The sequence below is a fragment of the Schistocerca serialis genome, chromosome 7, assembly GCF_023864345.2.
Source record: "Schistocerca serialis cubense isolate TAMUIC-IGC-003099 chromosome 7, iqSchSeri2.2, whole genome shotgun sequence".
Lineage (NCBI taxonomy): Eukaryota > Metazoa > Arthropoda > Insecta > Orthoptera > Acrididae > Schistocerca > Schistocerca serialis.
Window position 1 is genome coordinate 267,042,936 of NC_064644.1, and position 14,272 is coordinate 267,057,207.

At 39.5% G+C, this 14,272-nt stretch overlaps 1 non-coding gene across 1 annotated transcript; it reads left to right on the top strand.

Annotated features, from left to right (window-relative positions):
* The first annotated feature begins 335 nt into the window (after positions 1 to 335).
* On the top strand, positions 336 to 409 carry Trnat-ugu (transfer RNA threonine (anticodon UGU)). Its single transcript has one exon. It is a non-coding gene; the product is annotated as a tRNA-Thr (tRNA).
* Positions 410 to 14,272: the final 13,863 nt, after the last annotated feature.

Genomic DNA, 14,272 nt, shown 5'->3' on the forward strand with positions numbered 1-14,272 from the left:
CCATATAGTTATCGAGAACAAGTATTTCTTGAAATCAGAAAAATGTTGGGTGATGACATAATTGAACCCTATATATATGAAGACAGTAACTGTTCTCGAAACAACAGATTACTGTTGTTGACCGTGCCGCTTTTCCCTGGAATAAATGATGACTAACTGTAACCCTCAGCTGCCGACAGGTGTTGTTGATATACCTCGATGTGGACAGCTGAAAATGTGTGCCCCGACCGGGACTCGAGGTACATTACATATTTAGAATTGTGGACAGTTGGGAATGTGAGTCTCACGGGGGGCGTGAAAGGGATAAGTCCCTGCAGTCGCGCTATTCATCTGTGGCCTCGGTGGCTCAGATGGATAGAGCGTCTGCCATGTAAGCAGAAGATCCCGGGTTCGAGTCCCGGTCGGGGCACACATTTTCAGCTGTCCACATCGAGGTATATCAACAACACCTGTCGGCAGCTGAGGGTTTCAGTTAGTCATCATTTATAACTGAACCCGCCAAGTCACCATATAATTCACCCTAACACGTTGTAAGTAAGAAGGATGGGAGCATACGTTTGGTGCTCGATTCAAGACAAGTAAAAACAATTATAATATCGGAAACAGATAGACCAGAGAAATTGGAAGAGTTGATTCAGAAGTTTCATGGAGTACAAATTTTTTTACATCCCTATTTGCGTTCAAGTTTTTGGCAAATAGAATTGGAGCCTTCATGTCGAAAATACACAGCCTTTATTGTCTTTGGTCGTTGCTACCAATTCAAACGTTTACTGTTTGGCCTCAAAATTTCGTCAGCTGCCTTTATTCGCGGTCTGAATTCTATACTGAATCTCGACATACTTCAGAAAATTACTTGCTATGTAGACGACGTTCTTGTGGCGGAGGCAACTTCGGCAGGACATAATTATATACTGGATAATTTCCTACAAATTATGAAAAAACATGGGGTCACCGTCAACATTACTAAATCGCATTTTGGAAAATCAGAAATTAAAATTTTAGGACATATCTGCAAAAGGTATAACGCCAGACGAGAAGAAGATAGACGCTATTCGTAATATTCCCACTTCCTACAACAAGAAAAGTTTAAGGGGATTCTTGGGGTAGATAAATTTTTACAAAAAATTTATATGGATAGACATACTTGCAGGACTGAGACTTTGTGCACTGAAAGGAAAAAACACAGCCTGGACATGGGATAAACAAGCAGATGAAGAATTTCATAAGTTGAAGGAGGCATTGAATAATGCTTCAATTTTATCACACTCAGATTTAAGTGAGGAGTTCTGTCTAGTAACTGATAGTGCAAAGACCGGGCTATGGATAGACATACTTGCAGGACCGAGACTTTGTGCACTGAAAGGAAAAAACACAGCCTGGACATGGGATAAACAAGCAGATGAAGAATTTCATAAGTTGAAGGAGGCATTGAATAATGCTTCAATTTTATCACACTCAGATTTAAGTGAGGAGTTCTGTCTAGTAACTGATAGTGCAAAGACCGGGCTAAGGGCGGTACTATTTCAACAAATTGAGGAAAACGGTAAGAAAATACATAAAACAATAGCCTTTGCAAGCAGAGTACCACCGAAAGCAGAAAAGAATTATTCCATAACAGAATTAGAAGCTCTAGCCACAGTATGGGCATTTCAAAAATTTCAACGTTTTCTATTTGGCAGAAAAACAAGTATACACAGACCATAAAGCATTAGAGTCTTTAATCTCCTCCAAATTAACCCACGGACGTTTGGCAAGATGGATGCAAATACTGCGGGAGTATGACTTTTCAATCAGATACATACCAGGACCTGAAAATATTCTGGCCGATGCTTTGTCTCGTTATCCACAGAGAATGTCAGAGGACCAGAAAATCAACATTGAAGATCAAGAACGGACTACATTATCTAAAAAACGTACCATTCGAAAATTTTATCACAAATGCTTTCAAAAATTTATCTGACGAACCAAACAAAGGTCAGACCCTCCTCAAGATCAAACACCAACTTACCGATAAAACCAACACAGAAATTAGAAAAAATTACATAATAAAGGATAATATCCTATTTTTCAAATGTAATAATGATACTTCACAACGAACTTATCCCTGACGAACTTATTAAGAAATACATTTGGTACACTCACTTTAGCAGTGGACATTTTGGACCCAAGAAACGCTATCTAAAAATGAAACAAACAGTACACTTCCCAAACATGGAACGACGTATTCGACGCGTTCTTAAAAGTTGTAAAAAATGCATACAGTCAAAGCAAGTGACATATCAGACCAGACCCCCAATGTTTCCAGTTATCCCTGATAAATTAAGACAGATTGCTGCAACGGATATTTATGGTCCAATTCCTTGAACAAGGAAAGGCTTCACTTACACATTTGTTGTAATCGAACTAGCATCAAAATACACTACACTTACACCCTTAAAGAAAGCCACTGGATTTACGATTAGTAAAGCACTTCAAAAGGACTTTATACAACAAGTTGGGAGAGTGAAAAGAATCATCTCAGATAATGGGCCCCAATACAGATCAGTGCTTTGGAAAAACACATTAGACAAATTAAAAACCAAACCTACCTTTATTTCCAAATATAAACCAAGTGGAAATCCGGCTGAACGTACCATGAAAGATTTGGGAACACTTTGTAGACTGTTTTGTGGAAAGAACCATTGTATTTGGGACCTACATCTACGAGATTTGCAAGAGGTAATTAATGAGACACCACATAGTACCACGACTTAGCCACCAATTACAGTATTAAAGAATATAGATCCACCATAAAAAATAAAAGAAATCATGAAATTTCCACTTATTCCCCGAAAGCAACATAGACAAATCGTCGCTTCTGCCCTACAAAACATTCGCTCAGCAGCAATGAGATGTAAAATCACTCAAGACAAATCTGCCACAAAGAAACGCTTTACACTGGGCCAAAAGGTATTCGTAAAAACTCATTACCTTTCACATAAGAGTCAAAATAAATGCAGAAAATTTTTTGCAATCTATAAAGGGCCAATGATAATTTCCAGGATCGCTCACGAAAATTCCGTACAGCTAACGAACCCAAAAACAGGTAAAAGTATTGGCATCTACCACGTGAGCCACCTAAAAGAATGTGAATGAAAGAAATGACAAAAGAGAAGAAAAGGAAACAGACAGAGGGGCAATCGCAAATCGTGTACTAACCACTAAATCAAAAAATAAATTACGAATCAACAAATTAACTCATTAATTAAAAGAAAAAGAGACAGAATACACACTAACAATCTCTTGTAGTATCAAGTACACTACAATATGCACACAAACAATGAATGGTGAATGGTACACAACAATTAAAAGAATGAAGAAGTGGAAGGACATAATTAGAATAAAGAAAAGAAATCATATATATATATATATATATATATATATATAATTTTTGCAACTATCAGAAAATTTTTGCATTATATAAAATCAGAGTTTTTTTGTAAATAACAAATATATGTAAAACAAAAATTGTATATATTTCAACGCATCAGAGGGACATCGCCACCAACACCAGTCACCAGCTCCCTTAACACCAGATGCTTCGAGATAGCGACGGAGAGGGTACAGACATGTTGAGAAAGCACTTATTGCAATAACAACAACATGAAGACCAACGCCACACTGGAAATGCAGGTTACAACCAAGTTGGACTTCAGGAGGACAACGCATAGCACGGACATTTCATATGTCAAGACGCTGCTACACAACAGAAGAGCTTGGGGAGAATCATAATATGACGAGACGACAATGAAGGTACAAAAAATTGCTAAGATCTACAAACTCATCAAGTAACAGTTGGAAAGGCAGTCAGATCCTACAAATCCTATACCACTCCTACACTAAAATTCACATATTCCTAGCCCAAGAAGAACAGAAGAATGCAAGAAGGAAGAGAAGAACAGAAGATGCAAGATGAAGAAGGGCAGAAGACAGCAAGATATCTTTCTCTCCTATCCTATAAAGCAAATTGCTACAAACGTCTTTCCATGAACTTTGAGGCATGGCAACTACTACAACCACCTCTCCAAAAATAAACCTTGAATCGTCAAACAAATACAAGCGAATGGCATACAGAATATTAAGTAGTACCAACCAACATTATCTAGAAATAGATTCAGCAAAATGAACAGTATTCTCCCTACCACATCATCAAATCACCATACCGAACCAGGTGTGAAGTACCAAGATGTCACAGCACAATATTGGGTGACGATCATTGGTAATCAAATACAATCATCGAACTGCCATACTGTCCTAGGTGTGACAGCAAAGGAGTACCAAGACATTACTGTTTATGCAGTCATCATCATTGGTTAAAAGTACCACTCCATGATGACAATGTCAACATGTAAGATCCGGCATCGCATGCTAGAGTGCTTCTCTCATGATTTGTGACACCCATACAAATGAGTCGACGCCTTCCAGTATTTCAGTGGGGATCGTCGAGCACAGAAACTGATGCAGCAAAAAAGGAAAAGACTGATATAACACAAATGTAGAGTTAAGAAAATGATATATTTGTAAAAATATTTTTTCTTTTTTTGTAAACATAATTATTTTATTATGCATATAAAGTCCACAATTTATAGATACCTTAAAACCTATTGTAAAGAAACTTAGTATAATTATATAATCTCATAAACTCATGGAAAGTCTATTTATTTCTTTTATATGTAAAATTAGAAAAGAATTTGTGCAGGAATTTTCTTCTTTAAGTAACATTCAAAAACACCTTTTTGGGGTAATGATATTAATACTGAGGATACAATTAAGAGGAAACACTCCTTCATTCTTAAAAAAAATACCAAAAAACAAAAAAAACAGTAACACAAAGAAAAAGATAATGCCTAAATAAATGAAACAAAGTAACACAACAAAGCTTTTGCGTACATTTACGCAAGCTTAACTAAAAAAAAGATATAACCACACTAAAACATGATACACTGTACACTAACGAGTTTAGAAAAAATTAGTAGTGCAAAAACAATTTTTGGAAATGAAAAAGAAAAACAGAGACACGTACTGGAACAACAAAAAATAACAACCATTTTAAAGTCTATATTTGCCTAACAGAAACATAAATTGTAGAATTAAAAAATAGAAACAATAGCTATAAAGAAAGCATTAGAAAAAAAAATTGTTAAGAATGGCTGAGAGAAGTTAATTGGAAAATCTAAAAGAACAATTTTTGCCTGACTTTGTCAATGTTTTCCTTGGCATTGACAAACACCAGACAAAAATTTTGTCAGAAGGAGGGAGATATGTAAGACGTCGTGGTGTCCTGACCTTCATTGCTTACATATTCAGCCCTCACAATCATATTCCGCACATCAAGACGCTTCATTCGAACCAAAATTCGATAAGATAAAGTCAATGTTGTATGAATTCATGTAAACGAAACGCAGATAACTAATAAATCGCAAGTGCGCACCTTGGTTGAAATAATCTAGGCTGGCATCCACACATACATACGGTCACAGGAGCTTTTAGTTCGAGAGAGGCAACCGCATGCCAGAAGGCCAGTCCCAACCCATCTACGTCGGTCAGTGGACGCCCGTGGAGTGGACAGCATTCGCCCGAGGGAAAGGAGGAACGACCCCATGTTTGGCTTTAAAGCAAATTCTGGTACATTGTGTGAGAGCAGCCAGCCTACGCATTCTTTATACATAGCACGCAGTTTCAGAGGGTTTTCACAGGGAGACAGCAAACGCCAAACGCCGATACTACAGGTTTCCGGATTGGTCGCCCTAAACGAAACATCGTTCTCCCGTTTTAGAAGTACAATGCTGATTGGCAGACGATATTCCTTAAGCCTTGAGCTGAAGGAGTAATGGAAGAGACCGAAAGATATACCCCTTCACGTCTGGCGTGGAGAGGCCCCTTACTGTTGTCGCTCTTGGAGTGAGGAACAAGTCTCTCCTCAGTACTTGACTGGGAGAGTACCTCTGTCGAGAGCGAATCGAAGTGCGACTCTATATTGAGTCCTTGCGATTAAGCGTTGTTCACTGTGTTGGCCGACACACTTATTGTGTGGTGTGAACGGACAGAGTTATAGTTAAACGCCTGCGAGCGAATTTTTGAGTGGTATCGCGGTAGACTGGTTATCTGACCGGTGTACCACGCCAATAGTTAGACTAGGGGCGAATAGGAATCCTTGACTTCATCAAGGCGTAGGAAGAGTTTGATTGGCTAAGGTCAGTCCTGATAGAACGAGAGTTATCTTATTTGTCAGCAGCGAGCGGCGCAGACAGCAGTCATCGCAGCTTACAGTATTGTGCGTTACAGCTATTGCGATCCCCATATTTCCTCCACAACAGTACACTTCACTGCATTTAACACGTGACAGCCTTGACCGTACCTAGCAATATTCTAAATGATAATTATTCAAGTTGAGTAGGCGCACCTCTCAGCCATTCTGCCAAGTCAATAAAAATCTTTGTATAGAAATTTCATTAGCGAATCCTATCCTTGAGCGGTAAATTCACATTCCGAAAAGAACCAGGATATAACTTGTTCAATTCATAAATAAAAGTGCCATTGTGATTTCTCAGAATTTTTGCAAAATAAATAATAATTTTCGTTAGTTTCATGTTTTTCTTACACTAACTAGCACTACTCCAGTACCCAAGTATCCCACTAGTTAAGTAAGAAATTTTGTGAATTTTTGTGTCATTTCCTTACAGCGGATGACTCCAGAAGGTATTTATTGCTGAAAGTTTTTCAGGCATTTCTCTTTAGAACTTTAGGAGCGTCTGTCTGAATTCTGTAGTAGTATGGGGGTGGAAATAGAATCTTTCAGGAGCCACAGGGTAAAGTGTACATCTCAGATTAATCCGTTGCGCAGAATAACAGAATCTCAGATCAACCCCACACTCACAATACCTGCCCGGTAAGGCGGTGTAAGGCAGTGACACTGAACGGAGATTACGAGTATGTTGAAAAATAGGCTTTTGTAGCCAAAACAGTGGGGAAGAATAAGGTGTATTGGAATCTGAATAAAGACAACCTGCTTTCAGAAAAGAAAGTGTTCCTGAAATGCGGTAGAGAGCTGGTGTTGAGTGGAAAGGTACTAAGCCATAATGTATTTATTAATGTTTCTAAAAACACTATTGAATTTATTTTTAAAAAGCAAATATCCGACAATAGCATTAACAAATTGCCTCTGGAATGGAAAAGACTAAATTTCAATAACACAGCTGATAGCAAACATCTCAAAACGTCAACAATATAAAATCGCTTCCTTTTAGTAAACATTATAATACGAAGTAAAACTACCTTTACATTACAAACAGCAAAACATACGCTCGAATGAATATGTCACGAATATCAATCATCGGCTATTGCCAGTAATTATCAAAACGCCATTGCCTTCGAATAGTCAAAATAACTGACAAATTTGGTTCAGATTCATTATGATAGAGGCGGGGGCAGAGACAACGCCAGTAGCAATAATTCCGCCTTCTCTAGTAAAATAGGACGGCGGTTACCTCTACCACAGAAGTAGAAACCTTCATTAAAAATTTCAGTCATGGTACACAAGCATATTTAACTAGACCACAATTAACTATAGATACAATCACCTATCCTGTACCACCTAAACAAGTCGTTGATTATTTAGTAAAAATTAAACGCACCACAAATGCAGAAAAGTACCAAGGCTTATGCAGGAAACATTGACTTGACTACTGAGGCATAACATTTTTCTGGAGGTTACTTTTTTTTTGGTAGATGCAAACAGTTTAGTAAACAGCTCGAGCTCGTGACAGTAGCCAACAGGTAACTATAGACATGCCTCAGAAATAAGGTAACTAGATTAAACAGTTTTAACTGACTATGAAGTACAATTCTTAAATTAGAAGAATTACATCTGCATTCTATAACCTTAGCTTCTAAAATCAGTTTGGAATAGTGACAGCCACAAATCCACACATAATAACTGAACTGAACTCAAGTAGTACAAGGCAAATTCTTCATAAATATCACATTTATATTCATAACAACGGGCAACCAGGATACGGAGTCAAAACAGCCACCACGCGACACCAAGCGACGTGCACAGTAATCGGATGCTCACCATTATTTCTCGTAAAAGTCATCGCCCATTGACAAACGTTTGCTCAGAGAGCACCGAGAGAAGGATGTAACGAAGATTAGTCGGAAACCCACGGGTAACATCCAGCAGACGCCACCGCGTCCAGTACTTGCGAAGGTCAAACCGGACTTCAACCTGGCACCACAAAGGACACAAACTGCTTGTAACTTCAATAGCAGAGGACACGCCGATTTCTGTGCGTTCTGCAGATGTAGCTGTTAACGAGCAATGTTCACGGCTGCGACCAACCCTCGGTCCAACCAAACCTGCAGTGAGCGAAAGCACAACTCTTATTGCGAAAGGAGCACCGCAGACCTTTGGCCACAACAACGAGCCGCCTCACTTTCGCTCTTCGCCACCCGTGTCACACTCTCCCCTTATCTCCAGGTCGTCGCAGCCCTCAACTACCTTCTCTTCCGACTTGCCCTTTACAGGCAAGCTCTTGCGGCCAGAGGCATTCCATATCCGCGGGAATTACGCGAAATGAAACGCGGGCGCATGGCACAGTTCCATTATTTATCGAATGTCCCTCGTAGACTCAAGAACATTTTTATTATTGTTTGTTTACAAAAATTGAACCTCAAAGCTACTAGCATGGGTGGCGAGCAAACTGAATATGTCGTTCAGCATGTGTGTGGGCTCCTGCGCAGTACACAAGTATTAGTGCTGACTGGACACCAATGTCGTGGCTGCCACGTAAGGGGAAAGTCTGGCCCCTGGATGCTCAATTGGTGGCCAGAGGTTCAGAACCTCATAATAGTAGAGGTGACAGGGACATCGATACTGCGGGACAATACAGGCTGTACATCTCATGGCTGCTCAGCGACATCGATACTGCGGGACAATACAGGCTGTACATCTCATGGCTGCTCAGCTATTTGACGACAAAAGTCGGGTTTAAATCTGCTGCTGCTGCTTGTTGACTTCACAATACTGGCTAGCTTTATATGTCACGCTGAATGGTCTGGAACAGTGGCAATGAACGGTTGTCACAACTAGGCTGTAGTACTTTGTGGAGACAGGCCTGGGTGTCGGCATGTGTCGTCTGATGATACGAAGAATATGTGAAACACGTTCAGTATAGATTACAACAAAACAAGTGAATAAGACTGAGAAAATAAACAGTAATAACTGCCATTAAGGTAGTGTTCGAAAATATCAGCACTGGCTTACGAACACACTTTACAGAAAGTATCTTTATTTTTAAGAAATGTAAATACTGAGAAAAGTTAGTTACAGATGAAAAAGAGATTACAACTGAAACAGTCTGCAATGCTTTGAGTCTTTATAGGGCGAGAGCGCTTAGCGTTGCAGCTTATCTGTTTATAGACGATACGGCGTAATTACAGTCAGGATAAATTTTTACCAGATCTATCTATATCGCTCTCCCATCACGGTTCATTCAACAGCCATCACCACGTTTACGTGCGAAATATCTTCCGAAAGATGAAAATCGAATTTCAGAAACAGTTTGGTGCTGTCATATTTATGTGTTAAGGTCTGAAATGGATTTCTATCACTTATCACTTTTGTTACAAATGATTGCTGCTTCACCTACATGCATTTTTTGTAATAAAAGTAACAGTTTTATTGCCTCTGTTATTTCTAGTTATTATTTCAGTTGTCTTTTCAATTTTCTGCGAGCTCTTAGGCTTGAGATTATCTTTCAGTTGCGTTGGCTGTGAAGAGAGCTTCTGACAACAGGGATTTACATTGATCATTTCCATGTCGATACAAATAGCCTGATATACCAACGTAAATCAGCAGTTCTGAATGAAAACTGTTTTTACTTGTTAATAACAGCTGATATCCTTCTGACACGATCTAAAATTACCCAGAGCATTAGATAAACAATTTTTTAAAGACTGGTCTAAAGCTTTAAAACTGAAATTTTACTCTAAAGGTTCTAGGCGCTACAGTCCGGAACCGCGCGACTGCTATGGTCGCAGGTTCGAATCCTGCCTCAGGCATGGATGTGTGTGATGTCCTTAGGTTAGTTAGTTTTAAGTAGGTGTGAGTTCTAGGGGACTGATGACATCAGATGTTAAGTCCCATAGTGCGCAGAGCCATTTGAACCATTTTACTCTAAAGGGCATAGTTAGTATACATTTTCATTTTTCCAAGCACTTAGTAATTATAGATGTAAAATGTTGGCCGAGCGGTTCTAGGCGCTACAGTCGCTACCGCTACGGTCGCAGGTTCGAATCCTGCCTCGGGCATGGATGTGTGTGATGTCCTTCGGTTAGTTAGGTTTAAGTAGTTCTAAGATCTAGGAGACTGATGACCTCAGAAGTTAAGTCCCATAGTACTCAAAGCTATTTGAACTATTTTTTGTAAAATGTTCGATGTCTGTTGTGATACGTAATTTGTTTCGTGCTGAGTATTTTCAAATAATGGTAAAAAGTGGTACAAAGTTACCCAGATTGACTGTAATGTAACTTCATCAGTCATGAAACTGCCATAGAAACATCGTCTTGCTTTGAATGTAATCCTCCACTCTTATTGCCAATGGGATATAGTTTATGTATAATTCCATGTTATTTTGTGTGCGATCACATCGATCCAAACACACAGTTTTCTGTTTCTGAAGTTCCACACACAGTTTTAAAACTGTATAAACTGTATAGTATTCTATTCTGAAAGGATAGAGGCAGATGTCTTCATGCTCAGTCAAATGGTTTTGCTTCTACTCCACTGCACAATAGGTCACTCCATCCCTGTTAGCCCAATATTTTGAAAATCTGACAGTCCATGCGCGTTTCAAAACCGGTTGTGAATTTACATGGGAGAGAAAATCGATTGTGGAAGTGGAAAAGCGGCAACTAGAAACGGATTTCAAGAATAGGTTTTGCAGTGTTTACATGGCCAACCAAAAACGATGTTCTTGAAACTGTTTATGAAATCTTGTTTAGGGAGCCACATGTAAACATAGTGGGTGCTGCTTATTACATTTAGTTTTACACTGCGCATTACACATAAGCATTATAAAGAAACTGAAACACACATTGAAACTTCTGCACATTCAGTTAAAAGAAGGTTCGTGTAGCAATATAAATGAAGCAAAACATAGTAACGGTTCATATTACAGAACAAAAAAAGTATTCTAGACAACCAAATACGTAGGTACAGAGTAAAAGGAAGCACAAGAAAAGAAGGAAGAAAAACAAAAGAATTGTCTCATAATGAGCTGTAGTTTTGGCAGAAGAGCCAACACTGTTTTTCTAGAGGAGGCCGAAATGCACGCGTTTAATTACACGCTGACTGGCGTGAGGTCTGGAACAGGACAATATCTTGAGAACTGCAAATAAAGTACGTAGTTGATATAATACTTAAGTTTAATCCACAATTGTAGAACATCGCTCTTGATGTTACATGCTTCACATAATAAATATCAATTGAATACGGCGCCTTGCTAGGTCGTAGCAATTGTAGCTGAAGGCTATGCTAACTATCGTCTCGGCAAATGAGAGCGTATTTGTTAGTGAACCATTGCTATGAACGTCGGCTGTACAACTGGGGCGAGTACCAGTACGTCTCTCTAGACCTGCCGTGTGGTGGCGCTCGGTGTGCTATCACTGACAGTGGCGACAAGCGGGTCCGACGTATTCTAATAGCAATTGTAGCTGAAGGCTATGCTAACTATCGTCTCGGCAAATGAGAGCGTATTTGTCAGTGAACCATTGCTATGAACGTCGGCTGTACAACTGGGGCGAGTACCAGTACGTCTCTCTAGACCTGCCGTGTGGTGGCGCTCGGTGTGCTATCACTGACAGTGGCGACAAGCGGGTCCGACGTATTCTAATGGACCGCGGCCGATTTAAAGGCTACCACCTAGCAAGTGTGGTGTCTGGCGGTGACACCACATGAGCAATATCTTCACAAGATATATGGAAGACCTGTGCAAAATCTTGTCACCTGTAATGGATGAATGTCAAAGGAGTCATATACGGCGAACATTTTTTGTAAAGAATGGATAATAGTTCGATAAAAAACTACCATATTTCAATGCGTTAGACTTCAAAGTGTTTTCATACGATACTTGTGGCTTATGCACAATGGAAATACGACCGCATTCATCTTCTGAACTGGACGCTCCTATGCAATTTCACTCATGGTTTGTAACACAAGCTGCATTGGACTAGCTTAGCAAGGATTGCAGCCTTGGAATTCGTCGTTTTTTGTCTTCTAATAATGAACTGCCAGGTCCGAAAGCAACTGAAATATGTACGAATTGCAATGTCTAACACTTTGACATTTCAACAGCTGTAATGTTACGTTTAATCTCATGTAAAATTCTGACAAGTCTCTTCGACGTACAACAACTGGACTACAGTCTCTTTGACATTGCAAATGTAGGAACTACTAAGACTCTCTAATTCCAATATCTCAGCAGTAGAAAGTGCAGGTGCATCCTCTACTGCGGCAGAGGAAACAGCTGAGTGAAGACCGGGAAGTAATACCACCTTTTGCACCAGGACGTGCGTTGTGAGAGGTGTTTAGTGAAATCGAGTAGTGAACCGCTGGTAAAACATCCCTGGTTGGACACATAGAGTAAATATCTCTGGAGTGAGCATTCACATGCGCAGAACAGATTTTGTGTTGTCAACATACATTGCCGGCGTGGTCACGTGTTCTCGGGACGTCGTGTGTTTGTCCGAATAGCGCCCTGTATATTTAGAATTTCACTACATCCCTAATACAGACGGATTCTTTTCGTACGTGTCGTAGATTATTTATATATGTTACGCAGACATTTTAACAGTGTCCATTTGATACCGGGAATAAACCAGCTACGTAACTTTTAAGGGAAAGTGATATTACATCCTGCTTCTTTGCGATAGGTGTCACAGTTCAGATGCACTCGATTTTTTGTAGTTTTCGGTATGATACGGCACTTTATAGTATTACAGAGCCTGACGTACAGTTTTGCAGTGATAGTCTTGCAAAACGACGCTAGAGCTTTTGCAAGTGTCCGAAAAACACCGAATTTGCCAGACTTTAACGATTATATCCCTGCTAATTCGTCCTTTTTTTTTGCTATTTCTGCGTATTTGTTTTATCGTTTTTGCAACCTAAAGCACAATTTTTCTTACTGGTGACACTTTGAAGTATTTATTTAACGCATTTTACGTACTTGCTCCCAGTTTATTAAATAAATAGTAGACTCAGTAATCTTTATACATAATCGACAAGTCACTGATAAATTCATGGAGGATAGTATTTGCTGAAACAACTAACCATTCTCCTTCCTGTCCCACCAGCAAATTTACGAGAGGCAGCGATTGTTTGTGAGCTTTTGTACAAGCCGTAATATCTATTATATAGTCATAAAATCGTAGAAAAATAGGTCTACAGAATCAAGCCTTAATTATAATGCGTCTCGAAATTCTTAAACATATACAGCGTCTCTTACTAATTTGATAACTATAATTAGAGCTACATGGTATGTAGCCATGAAAAGTTACTATCCCTCCTTTCACATATTTTTCTTTGCATCCGTAACAACAATAGTAATTCACCATCGCTATTACACTATCAACAAACTGTGAAACACAACAAAAACTCTTGATATTATAAACTTCAAAAGCTGCAGAAAGCACACACGCACAGCGAAGTCCCGAAAACACGAGACAGTCCTGGTTTAATGTTGACAACATGCGCAGAACGCAATGCTCACTCCAGAGATATTTACTCTATGGTTGAACCGTACTACTATTCATGTTAGATACAGAGAAGTAGTCACGCTGGAAGAGTGAGCTGCAGAGCCCAGTGAGCTGTTGTCAGCAGGTACACCGGGGCAGCGGCGAGCATGAGCTGCGTCACCAACTGAAACCAGCAGGACTCCAGCTACTGGCAGCGAATGGTCGCAGTTGAATTACATTTCCAGTAAACGGGCTTTTGACAATTTAGACTGGAATACTCTCTTTCAAATTCTAAAGGTGGCAGGGGTAAAATACAGGGAGCGAAAGGCTATTTACAATTTGTACAGAAACCAGATGGCAGTTATAAGAGTCGAGGGGCATGAAAGGGAAGCAGTGGTTGGGAAGGGAGTGAGACAGGGTTGTAGCCTCTCCCCGATGTTATTCAATCTGTATATTGAGCAAGCAATAAAGGAAACAAAAGAAGAATTTGGAGTAGGTA